Below are 15,799 nucleotides of genomic sequence, written 5' to 3' on the forward strand. Positions count from 1 at the left end.
GGGTTATGGAACCCCAATATATATGCTTAATAGAATAATTAGACTGCAAGCAGTAGTAGAACTAATTGTAAATATATCAAAATGGATTAGCATTAGATTATTTACTAGTTCATGAAGGGGGTGTGTGGGGGGGGAAATTCAACCTAACCAACTGCTGCCTGGAAATAGATGATGAAGGAAATGCTGTTAACCAACTGGTAAAAGAGATGAAGAAAATTGCTCACGTCCTGGTACAAACCTGGAATGGGATAAACTTAGAGAATTGGTGGAATAACTTGGGAGTAAGTGATTGGTTTACTAAATTGGCTTTGGTAGGAGGGGGAGTGTTGATTGTGGCATTAATTGTACCCTGTGTCATTCCATGTTTTGTAAGACTGATCACGATGGCTGTGCAAGGGATGCAAGCACCCATTGTACCCGATAACCCAGAAGAGAGAACCAAACCCCAACCTATAATGGTTATTGAGGCGACAAAAGAAAGGATAAAAGATAGAGAGTTAATCTCTCTAGAGCAAGTAATTGCCCGATTTGAAACTAAGACACGAATCAATCTGATCAAAAAGCAAATGGGGGATTGTGAGAAATATATATTTGATCCGATCAATTCGTGGCAAGAGGCCACAGACAGGGAGGAAGGGGGGGTTTGAATGGAGCTGCACTCCTCCTTGCACAGCCATCACAAAAGCATACACTTGGCTTAAGATAACAGCAATAAATAATTAGAAGCTAGAAAGCTTGGTGGAGGAGTGAGGCAGGTGGAAGAGACAGCCTTGGCACATGAGCAAACAGAGGACTAGTTTGGAGTTCAAGGAGCGGACACTTGAGGAAGATCCCTTACTTCATCCCTGAAGACCACCAGAGGGACCACTGTTGGGGTACTGTCGTGGAACGCAGTTTCGCGGCAGAGTTATGGGGAAAATACGCGAGGCGTTGACTATTTTATCAGTGATTTATTGCAAAGAATGTGGATTCCCTCTTCCCGAAACTACACCACCACTGTGAATTCTTTTTGATTGAGATCAAAGTAACATTTCCGAAAATGGCAAATTAAAGAGTCTATGATGTTTAAAGAGAGTTCTTTCAAGTCTTTGTGATTTGAGTTAATAGTTCGTCAGTCAGCTACTCACAGTCTGTAGCTTGGTAGGAGTCTCTCATTCTCCCGATAAGGTCCAGGCATGCAGGCTTTAGTCTCTGCGACTCGGCGTCCGCCCGAGGCGAGACTAGATCGGCGAGCAGTTTGTTGTTGTTAAGTCCGGGAAAAAAACCAGAAAAACTGGAAAAACCCAGAAGTGCATGAGGCAGGCTAGGGCAAGAGAGAGCATAAGGGCACCGATCCTGGCCTGTCCACCATTTTTATAATGTTCCAAAACAGGACTAGCCCACAACTCGGACCACTTTTACGTTGTTCACATACATTGGAAAGAAACAGTAAGCAACTAATACAACTGGATAATATTACCTAAACAATATAAAGACCACTCCTCAGGCCAGCCCACCTGCAGGTGTTGGGCAGGCCGTTACTACTTAACCAAAACAATACCTTGTTGTCAGGAAAGCAAGGCCAAGTGGAAGGGAAACATGGCCAGTGTTTACCTTTCACTTGCCCTAGGGAGAAATCTTCCCATGGGACTGAAAGATTGTTTTGGTTTTTCCGATGCTTCTGGCTTGAATGTGAGGCACTAGAAACTACACAATATAGCAAAAGCTTAGAGAGCCTTTTGCTACTTTCCATGACATACTCCACCCCCTGGCTCACATTAAGCCAAGAATCGGAAAAGCAAAAATGAAATACAACTTACATCTAACTCTTAACATAACTAATACATAAGCATAACTCTAATTTAAACTTAACTTAATACTTATGCCCACCCCCCTGAATAAACAAAACTTTATTGAATATTTACAAAGCAGAAAACCTGGTATATGCAAAAGCAGTTCAGAAGTCTGGGAGAATCCATCGTGCACTGATACGATGAGTCTTCCCATTTACATCAGTTGCTTCCCAAGCATACAACCCGTTTGGTTTTGTCAGGGTCATAGGCACAACTCCAATTGAAGGTAAGTTTACCATTACTGGTTGTCCCACCTGTAATTTGTGTAATGACTGTTGAGAGTGCTGAGATTTATCTGGTGGATGACTAACATTCTCCACTGGATTGTCAGGACAAAATGCCCTTATTTTAGGACTACCATAATTACCCCATCTGTTGTTCACAATGAAAATTGCGTATGGCAAGCGTTTATCCCAGTTACCTTTGGATACCATGGCATGTTTCTTAACCAGAGCATTTGTTCTCTCTACAATACCATTAGCTTGAGGATAATAGGGAGTATGGAACACCCATGTAATCCCCTCACCCTTAGCCCAGTCTTGTACAGAAGACGCTGTAAAGTGAGATCCATTATCACTTTGGATGTACTCTGGCATTGGCAAGACACTAAACCACTGCTTCAAGACCTCAATAGTTTGAGCTCCTGTGGCAGCACTAGTTGCTGTAGCCATGACTAATCCTGAAACCACTTCCACCCCCACCAGTATGTATTTCTTCCCGTGTGAGGGCTTTAAAGGACCCACATAGTCAACTTGCCATGTACTCCATAACCTTTTGTCCTCTCTGATATGCTGTGCTGGAGCTAGATTGGGATGATTTTGTTTAAGCCTGATTCTGCACTGTGGGCAAGATGAAATGAGTTCCTTACAGGTACTCATAGAAACTGGCCACCCTCTAGACCTACACTCGAAGTAAAGGTCTGCTTTTCCTGAATGACCTCTTTTAACATGAAGCCACTCAGCTAATCTCCACCATTCTCCTTTGTCCTCATCCACTATGTTGATCTTTGCCAGGAAATCAGCTTGATTATTCCAGGTGGTAGCTGGTGTTTGCTTTTTGGAATGCCCTTCTACCCAACCAACCTTGAGGGGTCTGGATCGGCCAATTTCTAATAGCCTTTTCCAGTCTTCGACTCTCCAGACTTCCGCACCTGATACCTTCCACTGATTCGCTTCCCACTGGCAAATCCACTCAGTGGCGCCTTTGAACGTGGAATAAGAATCAGTGTAAATAGTTGTTGCTCCCTTCTCGGCTGCTATTATAAGAGCACGCAACTCCCCTACCAGCGCACTGCCATCACCTCCTTCAGTGATGGTCTGGCCTGTAGCAATCTCCAAGGCAGCGGCTTTGTAGTGCCACTTCGCCCCTACCCTCCGAGAGGATGCATCTGTGAACCACACTCCCGATTTGTCGGAGTCTGCGGTCATCTCAGGGGCTACCTGAATAGGAGAAGGCTTATATGGCTGACTAAGCAGAGCTTTATCAGGATTTATGGGTTGCTGAAGTTTGGATACCTTTGTAGGTCCCTCTTTCAGCGGCATCAGCTGTGAAATTCCCTCTAAGTAGGCATACCACTTTCTAACAGTAGCCTTTTGGGCAATTCCTTCTGGTGGAGGAGTTCCTTTAAGGACTGCTTTTAGCAGAGGAAATGGACCTTGCACTACAACATCTTGTGTAGTACGAAGCTTTTCTGCTTCCTTAACAGCTCGAGTTAGGGAAAGAAGTCCCTTTTCCCAATCCGAGTACCGAATTTCGGTCTCTTTAAATGCTGTTGATGAAAACATGAGAGCTCTACTAGGACCATTGGGTCCTCTCTGGAAAATTCCACAGTATGAGGCATTCGCGGAGAAACCCCATTCAGCCCTCAGGGCATCTTTTGGGTGTAAGGGCCCCAACTTCTGATATGCCTTTAGTTCATCCTTGAGAAACCTCAGGCTATCAGAATGTTCTGGAGTCCAATCCCAATGCTTGTTCTTCTTAAGCAAATCATACAGAGGACGGGCAATTACTGAGAAACCTGGAATATGTTTCCTCCAGTAACCCAGAGTACCCAACAACTGTTGTAACTCTTTTCTATTTTGGGGTATTTGGCCCTTTTCAATGCTCTGAAGAGTGTCGTCTGGCACAGACACTGCACCTGCTATCCACCATGATCCCAGGAATTTTACCTCTTGACTTGGACCTTGACACTTTTCCTTAGGAATGGTCAAACCTTGGCTAGTCAACAGCTCTCGGATATTCTCAGCCACTGCACCAACTTGCTCCTTGTCATTCCCTCCCACCAAGATATCATCAATGTAATGGTACATCTTAACATCCTTAGGAAGTTGAACAGTGTCAAGCAAAGCTGCAAGTGCATTGTGTGCAATGGTTGCGCTGTGTTTGTACCCTTGTGGAAGACGGTTGAATGTGTACTGAATACCTTGCCAGGTAAAAGCAAACTGCGGTTTGTCCTCTTCTCTCAACGGCACCATGAAGAACATGTCCTTCACATCTAGAGTCGCCATCCAGGTGTGAGAAGCCGCTTGGATTGCTGTCACTGTGGATGAAAGACTAGGAACTGCTGCAGTAAGAGGAGGAGTGTTACTATTTAGCTTCCGGAAATCTACCGTCAATCTCCATCGGCCATTCCATTTTCGGACTGGCCAAACAGGTGAATTGTAAGGAGAATGAGTTCTAATGATAATCTGTCTCTTCTCAAGATCAGCTATCACTTCAGTGATACCTTGCTTAGCTGCAGCTGGCAATGGATACTGTGCAACACAAGTAACGTGTGACTTTGGCAATGGAGGAGCTGTTTGCAATAAGCGAACACAAGCACGGACTAACCTTTGCCTCTTATTCCTCACCTCATAAGCACCAAAGCTCCATAATGTTCCGTCAGGAAGATGCCATCTTCTACCTGCTAGAACATCAAACCCAAGGATATTATGTTTACACGAAGCCAATGCTAACTCTACCAGGGTACCTCTTTTCTCCCCAGGTAGCCACAGCTGTGCTTTGGCTAAATAGCATGTTTCAGGTTGTCCTGTAACACCTGTTATGTTTACCTTTCTCCGGGATGGCAAGATTTTCAGATGCTGTGCTAATTGTGCATTTAGCACTGTAATTTGTGCACCTGTATCTATTAGGTATTTGACAGCAGCTCTAGTTGGTCCAGTAGGAATCATGATATAGGGTTCAGGTTTGTCAGACCATTGACATTCAGAAACAGAGCGATGAGTGTGGCCTGAATCATTCACCGCCACACTTAGTTTTTTGATTTGCTCTTATCTCCTCCCCGATCAGGAGAACCTGACTTGGTAGGAGACGTGTTTGCAGAGCCTCTCTTACGGTTCTGCTTCACCTTTTCGTTACCATTGCCTTTCAGTACCCGTTCTAGCAGTCCTTTCATGTCAGACATGGACTTACTCATATCAGACATGGACTTACTCATAGTACTGAGCTCACTCTTCACAGGATCACGCTCTACCTGTTTCCTCTGAAACACATCACGAGGTTTCACTGCATACTTCTGCTCCTGCAGTGGGAGTACACCTCTACCTTGAGAAGTCGGTACCCACATTATTCCAGATTCAGAGCGACGATTAAGCTCAGGGCTCCCCCTGGGACTTGATCGTGGACTCGATTTTGGACTCTCGTCAGGGTTACCAGATGTCCAGGCATGCCGTACTGTTTGGTGTTTTCCTCGTGATGCAGAGCTGCTGCTCCTGCCTCCAGACTGCTTTTCCTTCTGAAAGACAGATTCTGGCACAGATAAAGGATCATGATAACCCATTTCTCTCCCTAGAGTGGCTAGTTCTGTAAGCACTTCCCTCCACGTAGGATGATGTACTACACTTTGTGAACTTTGCCCTTCATTCTGTTGTATTGCATTCTCAATTTGTCTCCTTATCCTAATGCCTTCAGCCTTTATGAAGCCAGGCATACCCTTTATCAGGGGTCTAAGCCTCGGTGGCTCTACTGGGGCATCCATTGCATGTGCATATAACCCCTTATGATTCACAGCTTGGATACAGGCAGCCATAGTAAATGCTTCATTTAACTCAACAGGGGATCTGATCCAAAATTCTGTAGGATCACCCCTATCTGAAGGCTCATAAGCACTAGCCCAATGAAAAATCCTAGCACTCAACGCAAGGTCTCCCTCAGGACCATCCCCAAGAAATACCTCGGGTCCCCAGTTAGTTCTTCCCACCTCTCCACGAGATAAGATAATCCTTTCCGCCCCCCTCTGCACCACACGATACACATACGCTATTATGGATTCATTAGGCATGCGGGAATAAGTTTCCCTAAGATCATCTATCTGCGTTTCTGTGTACGGTTTTATTTTCGTGGTTGTTGTTTTGCCTCCTTTGGGTCCTTGCAAGGTTTCAGACGCAAAGAGAGGATTCACGGAGTAGGACTTCATTTTGTGGTGCACCTCCTCCACTTCCGTGTCGCTATCAATAGACGCAACTGCAGGCTGCAACGCGGTGTGGCGCTGCGCAGGCGTGCTTAGCGCTCGCTGCTCAGGACGTGGCGGCTGAGAAGATGGCGGCTGTTGTTGTTGTGAAGAAGGTTGGGAAGATGGCGGCTGCGGCGTCGCTGCCGATGGTTGAACTTGAGACGGCATCGGGACCTGCTGAAACGCTGGAACGGACTGAGATTGAGGAGACGGTTGAGCCGGGAAAAGCGGCACCGTAGCTGCTGCCTGCGGCATTGCGGACGACTGCTGCTGCGGGACTCGCGGCTGGATTATCGGCTGCGTTACTGCTGGTGGCGGCGACTGAAGCTCCTGTGCTGGCAGCTGCACCGTCGGAAACGGGGTTGTCGGCAAGATCGGCTGCTGAAGCAGAGTCGGCTGTAAAGCCAACCCGTACTGCAAAGCCTGGGGTTGCGACTGTGTCTGGGCTATCGGCTCCGCTACTGTTAGTAATGGCGCTGCCGATGGCTGGGGTGCCGGCATCGGCGGAGGCGTCAGAGGCTTCGCCGGCAGAATCACCGGGACCGACTGCGGCTGAGGCAAAGCGGCGGCTGGCTGAGCCGGCATCGGTGAGTTAAACGGTGGACGCGGTATCGAGCCGCATAGCTTTAGCGGCAACAGGGACGGCTCTGCCACTGGTTGGGGATTCATTGGCTGAGGAAGATGCCTCACCGGAGACATTTTAAAGAAATCGGGCTCGTGGGAAGGCGTACTGACGTAAGGGGTTTTAGGCGGAGGGCGCAAGAGTTGCGTCTCCTGGGTCTGAGAGGGGGTAGCTACCGGCTCTTTCCGGCGGACCACGGGCTGCTGTGACTTCTCAGGACATATCGGAGTAAAAGTTGGCAAGCCTAGATAACCAGTTGACTCCCGACTGTGGGTCGAGGGCTGCGGAGTTTCTGTCCGAGACCCGATATGCGATCGCGGCTGCGGTGTGTCCGCGCGGGAACTAACGGCTGATTGCGTTCGGGAAGTGCTCCCGGACCGTGACTTTCGGCTTAGTAACCTGTCTAACTTTTCCTCCATACTTCTCATCCTGTCCTCAGTTACAGCGGGCTCTGCGCGAAAGCTCAAGTTCCGCCTGACAACGTCTTTCAACAGAGCTTCTCTCTCACTCTGCAACGACTTGATTTCTTGACGCGCTTGCTCTAAACGCAATTCTTTCCGGGCATTCTCATCACTCAGCTTTTTGACCTCCTGTTTATACATCTCTGCCTCACGTTTGCACGTCTCTATCTCACGTTTATGTGCCTCTGCCTCCAGCCTCCAGGCCTCTGCAACACGCCTGCAAGACTCTATATCAACTTGTGATCTGAACACGCCAACTCCCAGATCAAAAAAACTTTCTTTGTCAACTCCCTCGGTATCTCCAAAAGCTTCGTAGAGAGACACGATTACATTAGCTGACCTAACATTTATCTGCTCTATCGGTTCATCCTCCCTTGCCGTCAGAGCTTTTTTAAAATTAGCTGATTCAAACACCGAAGCTAATCTGGCATACAGGGTGTCTGTGAGATCTGGCGATTTGGCATCTCCTGCTGCGGGAGAACTCCTTCCGAACTGGGCCATTTTTAAACTCGGCTGTTACTTCAGTTTCTCAATCCCACTTCTGACACCAAATCTGTCGTGGAACGCAGTTTCGCGGCAGAGTTATGGGGAAAATACGCGAGGCGTTGACTATTTTATCAGTGATTTATTGCAAAGAATGCGGATTCCCTCTTCCCGAAACTACACCACCACTGTGAATTCTTTTTGATTGAGATCAAAGTAACATTTCCGAAAATGGCAAATTAAAGAGTCTATGATGTTTAAAGAGAGTTCTTTCAAGTCTTTGTGATTTGAGTTAATAGTTCGTCAGTCAGCTACTCACAGTCTGTAGCTTGGTAGGAGTCTCTCATTCTCCCGATAAGGTCCAGGCATGCAGGCTTTAGTCTCTGCGACTCGGCGTCCGCCCGAGGCGAGACTAGATCGGCGAGCAGTTTGTTGTTGTTAAGTCCGGGAAAAAAACCAGAAAAACTGGAAAAACCCAGAAGTGCATGAGGCAGGCTAGGGCAAGAGAGAGCATAAGGGCACCGATCCTGGCCTGTCCACCATTTTTATAATGTTCCAAAACAGGACTAGCCCACAACTCGGACCACTTTTACGTTGTTCACATACATTGGAAAGAAACAGTAAGCAACTAATACAACTGGATAATATTACCTAAACAATATAAAGACCACTCCTCAGGCCAGCCCACCTGCAGGTGTTGGGCAGGCCGTTACTACTTAACCAAAACAATACCTTGTTGTCTGGAAAGCAAGGCCAAGTGGAAGGGAAACATGGCCAGTGTTTACCTTTCACTTGCCCTAGGGAGAAATCTTCCCATGGGACTGAAAGATTGTTTTGGTTTTTCCGATGCTTCTGGCTTGAATGTGAGGCACTAGAAACTACACAATATAGCAAAAGCTTAGAGAGCCTTTTGCTACTTTCCATGACAGGTACGGAGGCTGGCGAGAGGCGAGATCGGGGTACTGACGACTCGAGACAGCAGCTTCTAGGCATCAGTACATCAGTACACTTTATTAAGGCGATATAGTGATTTATATAGCCCCCAGAGGGGGTGTGCACAACCAGCCTGGGGCTGGCAGAAGTGGACAGTACAGATTGGCCCCAAGTTATGTGTAAGGCAGTGATAGGTTAGCTTGCGGTAAACACCCTGAGGCTCCCACCCAGGGGGCTGGCCGGGGTCAGCCCCCTGGGGCTGTGTCCACCCCAGGGGCCAGCAGTTTCCACCCCCGGACAGCTGTGCGTGGGTTGCTCACTGTTCTCAGCCTAGGCCTCTGGGATTCTGTAAGACTCCAAGGACACTTCCCATCACAGGGCCTGATGTTTACATTCCATACCTCGTTGCAGGAGAAAGCTTCCCACATGATGCATTATGTTCGAGCCTATCACTTTCCCGCTCAGAGTTATAAGGGGAATGAATGCATTTTCTGAACAGGTTTTGTTCTCATGCAAATAGAAAGAAATGTGAAAATGTTGTTTTTTTTTACGGAAACGACCTAGGAGGAAATTTCATTTTCCAGTGTGTTAGGCTTCCCAAAAGGAGCAGGTGATGCATCATGCTCAAGCCTGTCACTTTCCAGCTCAGAGTTATAAGGGGAATGAATGCATTCTCTGAACGAGTTTTGTTCTCATGCAAATAGCAAGAAATGAGTAAATGGGTTTTTTTTTAGGAAATATCCTAGGAGCAAATGTCTTTCTCCAGTCTCCTAGGCTTCCCAAAAAAAAGCAGATTGATGCATCATATTCATGCCTATCACTTTCCTGCTCAGAGTTATAAGGGGAGTGAATGCATTTTCTGAACAGGTTTTGTTTGCGTAGATGCAGCAAGATAAGAGAAAACGGGGCGTCTTAAAGAAAACGACCTAGGGTCAAATAACTTTCTCCCCTCTCTTAGGCTTCACAAAAGGAACAGGATAATGCATCATGCTCGAGCCTATCACTTTCCTGCTCAGAGTTATAAGGGGAATGAATGCATTTTCTGAACATGGTTTTATTCTCACACAAACAGAAAGAAATGTGAAAATGTTTTTTTTTATGGAAACGACCTAGGAGAAAATTTCTTTCTCCAGTCAGTTAGGCTTCCCAAAAGGAGCAGAATGAGGCATCGTGCTCAAGCCTGTGTCTTTCCTGCTCAGAGCTATAAGGGGAATGTATGCATTTTCTGAATAGGTTTTCCTTGCATACATTTACAAGATAAGAGAAAATGGAGTGTCTTAAAAGAAATGACCTCGGATAAAATGTGTGTTAGGCTTCCCGGAAGGAGCAGAATGATGCATCCTGTTCAAGTACATCACTTTCCTGCTCTGAGTTATAGGGGGCATGTGTGCATTTTCTGAACAGGTTTTGTTCTCATGGAAACAGAAAGAAATGTGAAAATGTTTTTTTTTTTACAGAAACGACTGCAATGGTTTGGGAGGTCCCCCCCACCCCCACTTTAGAAATACCCATAATACAATCAGCTGGCTCTGGGAATATAAATGAAGCTTTTTATTTACAGCTAGCACAATATAAAAGCTAGCACAATATACAAGCATCCTTCTCCTCTTCCTCTTGTTGATCTGGTTGCCCCTGGCCTGGAAACAGAACTTTCCTAAAAGCATTCTTAAACTCATTGGAACCATCCTCTTTCTTGGCAGCCAACCTCACAGCACTCTTCTCATCAGAGTATTGGGTTGTGAGCACATTCGCTATGTCCCAGAGACTATATGTCTCCTCTTCCTCCTCTTGCTCATCAGAGGTCCCCTCTCTTGCATCCTCCTTTGAATCACACTTTGTCGAAGGTGTCGTCTTGGCTTTCACTTTAGGAGGTGCCAAAAAGGCGTTCTGCACAGCGACAGACTTTGACGTGTCTACTGGAGGGTTTGAATCATTTGGGGTCTGGCCTGTGAGTTCAGATCTGCCTTAGACCTAGAAGGGTTCTGGTTGTCTGCTGGCTGGGGATTCGAACTGGCTGAGTTAGTGTTACTAGTGTTATTAATAGAGGGAACATTCTGGCTTTGGTTATTTCCCAGTACTCCTGAGGCGCCTGCCAATCCTGCTCTGTTATCTTTCCCACTAGGAGTATTGGCAGCGTTCCCAGAATCTGGAGAGGGAGGTGTAGTGGTAGCTCTCCCTGAATTATCTTTGTTTTGGTTTGAATCGCTTTGTTTTTGTGACACTGTCCCTTTCGCTTTGAACACAGAGACCTTCCTAGTTCTTACAGGCATTGCACTCGAATTTTTCACAGAGAATGTTAAAAATATTATTAAATCAAAAATTATAAGACCTAGGATAACACACCAGAAATGCCACAGTTTGACATGAATAAAATTCGGAACAAGGGTCTGGCATCTCAGTTCGGGGTTGAATCACTCTCATTAGTGCAGAAGATAAAGCAGAATTTTGATTGGCTGTAAAATTATTGGTAAATACCCCTGTAATGTTACTGGTAAAATTTTCAGTGACATTAAAACCAGCATACCCAAGAATGAGATTGGCCCACGACCAGAAAATGGTTGTAAGTTTAGCTTTAACCTTCTTAAAAGCCACATTAAGAAATAAATAAACAAATTGGGCTTTGATCCAATTGTACGCAAGAAAACAGAAAACAGGCCACACAATAGGCCCCACCAAGTAAAATAGCTGCTTCATTGGCTTCATTCTGATTCCCAGAGTTAATGAACAGTCACTCAAATGAATTTGCCCCACATTGAGGGAGCCAAATAAAAATATGGGATGGTTTGGGTGTTCCCTGCCCCCCCACACTTTAGAAATACCCAGACTAGACTCAGCTGGCTCTGAGAATATAAATGAAGCTATTTATTTACAGCTAGCACAATATACAGGCATATATTTACAGTATATACAATTATATACAGAAATATACAAGGTAATAGGACTTACAGAAACACAACTCCCCTCCCAGAAATCTGAGTCCCCAGGAGGGGCTTCCAACCACCCCTGCACCTTCCCCCTGCCCCTCTCAACCTCACCCCAGTCTTAAAGAAGAATAGAGGTTCAGTCAAGAGGTTAAGAAGCAAAGGTGAGTGGAAGGTGAGGTTAGGGAGATGTTAGTCAGTAGCCCAGCCAGAAAGTGAAGACAAAATGGCGAGAGTGTTATCTAATGTTTTCATTTCTTCTTCAGCAAGACTGAGGGGAGTAGAAATCACCACTGTTTTTCTTTCACAGCCTATGATCTAGTTCTTTTCACCATGGCTTGGATGGCAACACTCTGTGCTGGGTTAGGAACTGGCTGGAGGGATGAGCTGAGAGAGTGGTGGTGAATGGTGCCACATCCAGCTGGCGGCCGGTCACTAGTGGTGTCCCTCAAGGATCAGTGCTGGGCCCCATCCTCTTTAACATCTTCATAGATGATCTGGATGGGCTGCCCAGGAAGGTGGTGGAGGCACCGTCCCTGGAGGTCTTCAAGAAAAGACTGGATGAGGCACTTAGTGACTGTCGTGGAACGCAGTTTCGCGGCAGAATTTATGGGGGAAATACGCGAGGCGTTGACTATTTTATCAGTGATTTATTGCAAAGAATGCGAATTCCCTCTTCCCGAAACTACACCACCACTGTGAATTCTTTGGATTGAGATCAAAGTAACATTTCCGAAAATGGCAAATTAAAGAGTCTATGATGTTTAAAGAGAGTTCTTTTGAGTCTCTGAGGTTTGAGTTAACAGTTCGTCAGCTACTCACAGTCTGTAGCTTGGTAGGGAGTCCCTTTCTCCCGATGAGGGTCCAGGCATGCAGGCTTTCTGCCTCTGCATCTCGGGGTGTCCGCCCGAGGCGAGGCTATATTGGCGAGCAGTTTGTAGTTGTTAGAAGTCCGGGAAAAAACCAGAAAGGCTGGAAAAACCCAGAAGGCTAGGCAAGGCAAGGGAAGAGCGCAAGGGCAAGGGCGAGGGGCCTCGATCCTGGCCTGTCCACCATTTTTATAATGTTCCAAAATAGGACTAGCCCACAATTCGGACCACTTTTACGTTGTTCACATACATTGGCAAAAGACAGTAAGCAACTTATATAATTGGATAACATTACTCAAACAATATAAAGACCACTCCTCAGGCCAGCCCACCTGCAGGTGCTGGGCAGGCCTAAGAAAGTCGTTTCTACTTAACCAAAACAATACCCTGTTGTCTGGAAAGCAAGGCCAAGTGAAAAGGAAACATGGCCAGTGTTTACCTTTCACTTACCCTGGGGAGAAATCTTCCCATGGGACTGAAAGATTGTTTTGGTTTTTCGATGCTTCTGGCTGGAATGTGAGGCACTAAAAACTACACAATATAGCAAAAGCTTAGAGAGCCTTTGCTACTCTCCATGACATACTCCACCCCCTGGCTCACATTAAGCCAAGAATCGAAAAAGCAAAAATGAAATACAACTTACACTTAACCCTTAACATAACTAATACATAAGCATAACTCTAATTTAAACTAACTTAATACTTATGCCCACCCCCCTGAATAAACAAAACTTTATTGAATATTTACAAAGCAGAAAACCTGGTATATGCAAAAGCAGTTCAGAATTCTGGGAGAATCCATCGTGCACTGATACGATGAGTCTTCCCACTTACATCAGTTGCTTCCCAAGCATACAACCCATTTGGTTTTGTCAGGGTCATAGGCACAACTCCAATTGAAGGTAAGTTTACCATTACTGGTTGTCCCACCTGTAATTTGTGTAATGACTGTTGAGAGTGCTGAGATTTATCTGGTGGATGTCTAACATTCTCCACTGGATTGTCAGGACAAAATGCTCTTATTTTAGGACTACCATAATTACCCCATCTGTTGTTCACAATGAAAACTGCGTATGGCAAGCGTTTATCCCAGTTACCTTTGGATACCATGGCATGTTTCTTAACCAGAGCATTTGTTCTCTCTACAATACCATTAGCTTGAGGATAATAGGGAGTATGGAACACCCATGTAATCCCTTCACCCTTAGCCCAGTCTTGTACAGAAGATGCTGTAAAGTGAGATCCATTATCACTTTGGATGTACTCTGGCATTGGTAAGACACTGAACCACTGCTTCAAGACCTCAATAGTTTGAGCTCCTGTGGCAGCACTAGTTGCTGTAGCCATGACTAATCCTGAAACCACCTCCACCCCCACCAGTATGTATTTCTTCCCGTGTGAGGGCTTTAAAGGACCCACATAGTCAACTTGCCATGTGCTCCATAACCTTTTGTCCTCTCTGATATGCTGTGCTGGAGCTAGATTGGGATGATTTGTTTTAAGCCTGATTCTGCACTGTGGACAAGATGAAATGAGTTCCTTACAGGTACTCATAGAAACTGGCCACCCTCTAGACCTACACTCGAAGTAAAGGTCTGCTTTTCCTGAATGACCTCTTTTAATATGAAGCCACTCAGCTAATCTCCACCATTCTCCTTTGTCCTCATCCACTATGTTGATCTTTGCCAGGAAATCAGCTTGATTATTCCAGGTGGCAGCTGGTGTTTGCTTTTTGGAATGCCCTTCTACCCAACCAACCTTGAGGGGTCTGGATCGGCCAATCTCTAATAGCCTTTTCCAGTCTTCGACTCTCCAGACTTCCGCACCTGACACCTTCCACTGATTCGCTTCCCACTGGCAAATCCACTCAGTGGCGCCTTTGAACGTGGAATAGGAATCAGTGTAAATAGTTGTTGCTCCCTTTTCGGCTGCTATTATAAGAGCACGCAACTCCCCTACCTGTGCACTGCCATCACCTTCTTCAGTGATGGTCTGACCTGTAGCAATCTCCAAGGCAGCGGCTTTGTAGTGCCACTTCGCCCCTACCCTCCGAGAGGATGCATCTGTGAACCACACTCCCGATTTGTCGGAGTCTGCGGTCATCTCAGGGGCTACCTGAATAGGAGAAGGCTTATATGGCTAAGCAGAGCTTTATCAGGATTTATGGGTTGCTGAAGTTTGGATACCTTTGTAGGTCCCTCTTTCAGCGGCATCAGCTGTGAAATTCCTTCTAAGTCGGCATACCACTTTCTAACAGTAGCCTTTTGGGCAATTCCTTCTGGTGGAGGAGTTCCTTTAAGGATCGCTTTTAGTAGAGGAAATGGGCCTTGCACCACAACATCTTGTGCAGTACAAAGGTTTTCTGCTTCCTTAACAGCTCGAGTTAGGGAAAGAAGTCCCTTTTCCCAATCCGAGTACCGAATTTCGGCCTCTTTGAATGCTGTTGAGGAAAACATGAGAGCTCTACTAGGACCATTGGGTCCTCTCTGGAAAATTCCACAGTATGAGGCATTCACGGAAAAACCCCATTCAGCCCTCAGGGCATCTTTTGGGTGTAAGGGCCCCAACTTCTGATATGCCTTTAGTTCGTCCTTGAGAAACCTCAGGCTATCAGAATGTTCTGGAGTCCAATCCCAATGCTTGTTCTTCTTAAGCAAATCATACAGAGGACGGGCAATTACTGAGAAACCTGGAATATGTTTCCTCCAGTAACCCAGAGTACCCAACAACTGTTGTAACTCTTTTCTATTTTGGGGTATTTGGCCCTTTTCAATGCTCTGAAGAGTGTCATCTGGTACAGACACTGCACCTGCTATCCACCATGATCCCAGGAATTTTACCTCTTGACTCGGACCTTGACACTTTTCCTTTGGAATGGTCAAACCCTGGTTAGTCAACAGTTCTCGGATATTCTCAGCCACTGCACCAACTTGCTCCTTGTCATTCCCTCCCACCAAGATATCATCAATGTAATGGTACATCTTAATATCCTTAGGAAGTTGAACAGTGTCAAGCAAAGCTGCAAGTGCATTGTGTGCAATGGTTGCGCTGTGTTTGTACCCTTGTGGAAGACGGTTGAATGTGTACTGAATACCTTGCCAGGTAAAAGCAAACTGCGGTTTGTCCTCTTCTCTCAACGGCACCATGAAGAACATGTCCTTCACGTCTAGAGTCGCCATCCAGGTGTGAGAAGCCGCTTGGATTGCTGTCACTGTGGATGAAAGACTAG

This window comes from Pogoniulus pusillus (assembly GCF_015220805.1).
Source record: "Pogoniulus pusillus isolate bPogPus1 chromosome W unlocalized genomic scaffold, bPogPus1.pri SUPER_W_unloc_1, whole genome shotgun sequence".
NCBI classification, from domain to species: domain Eukaryota; kingdom Metazoa; phylum Chordata; class Aves; order Piciformes; family Lybiidae; genus Pogoniulus; species Pogoniulus pusillus.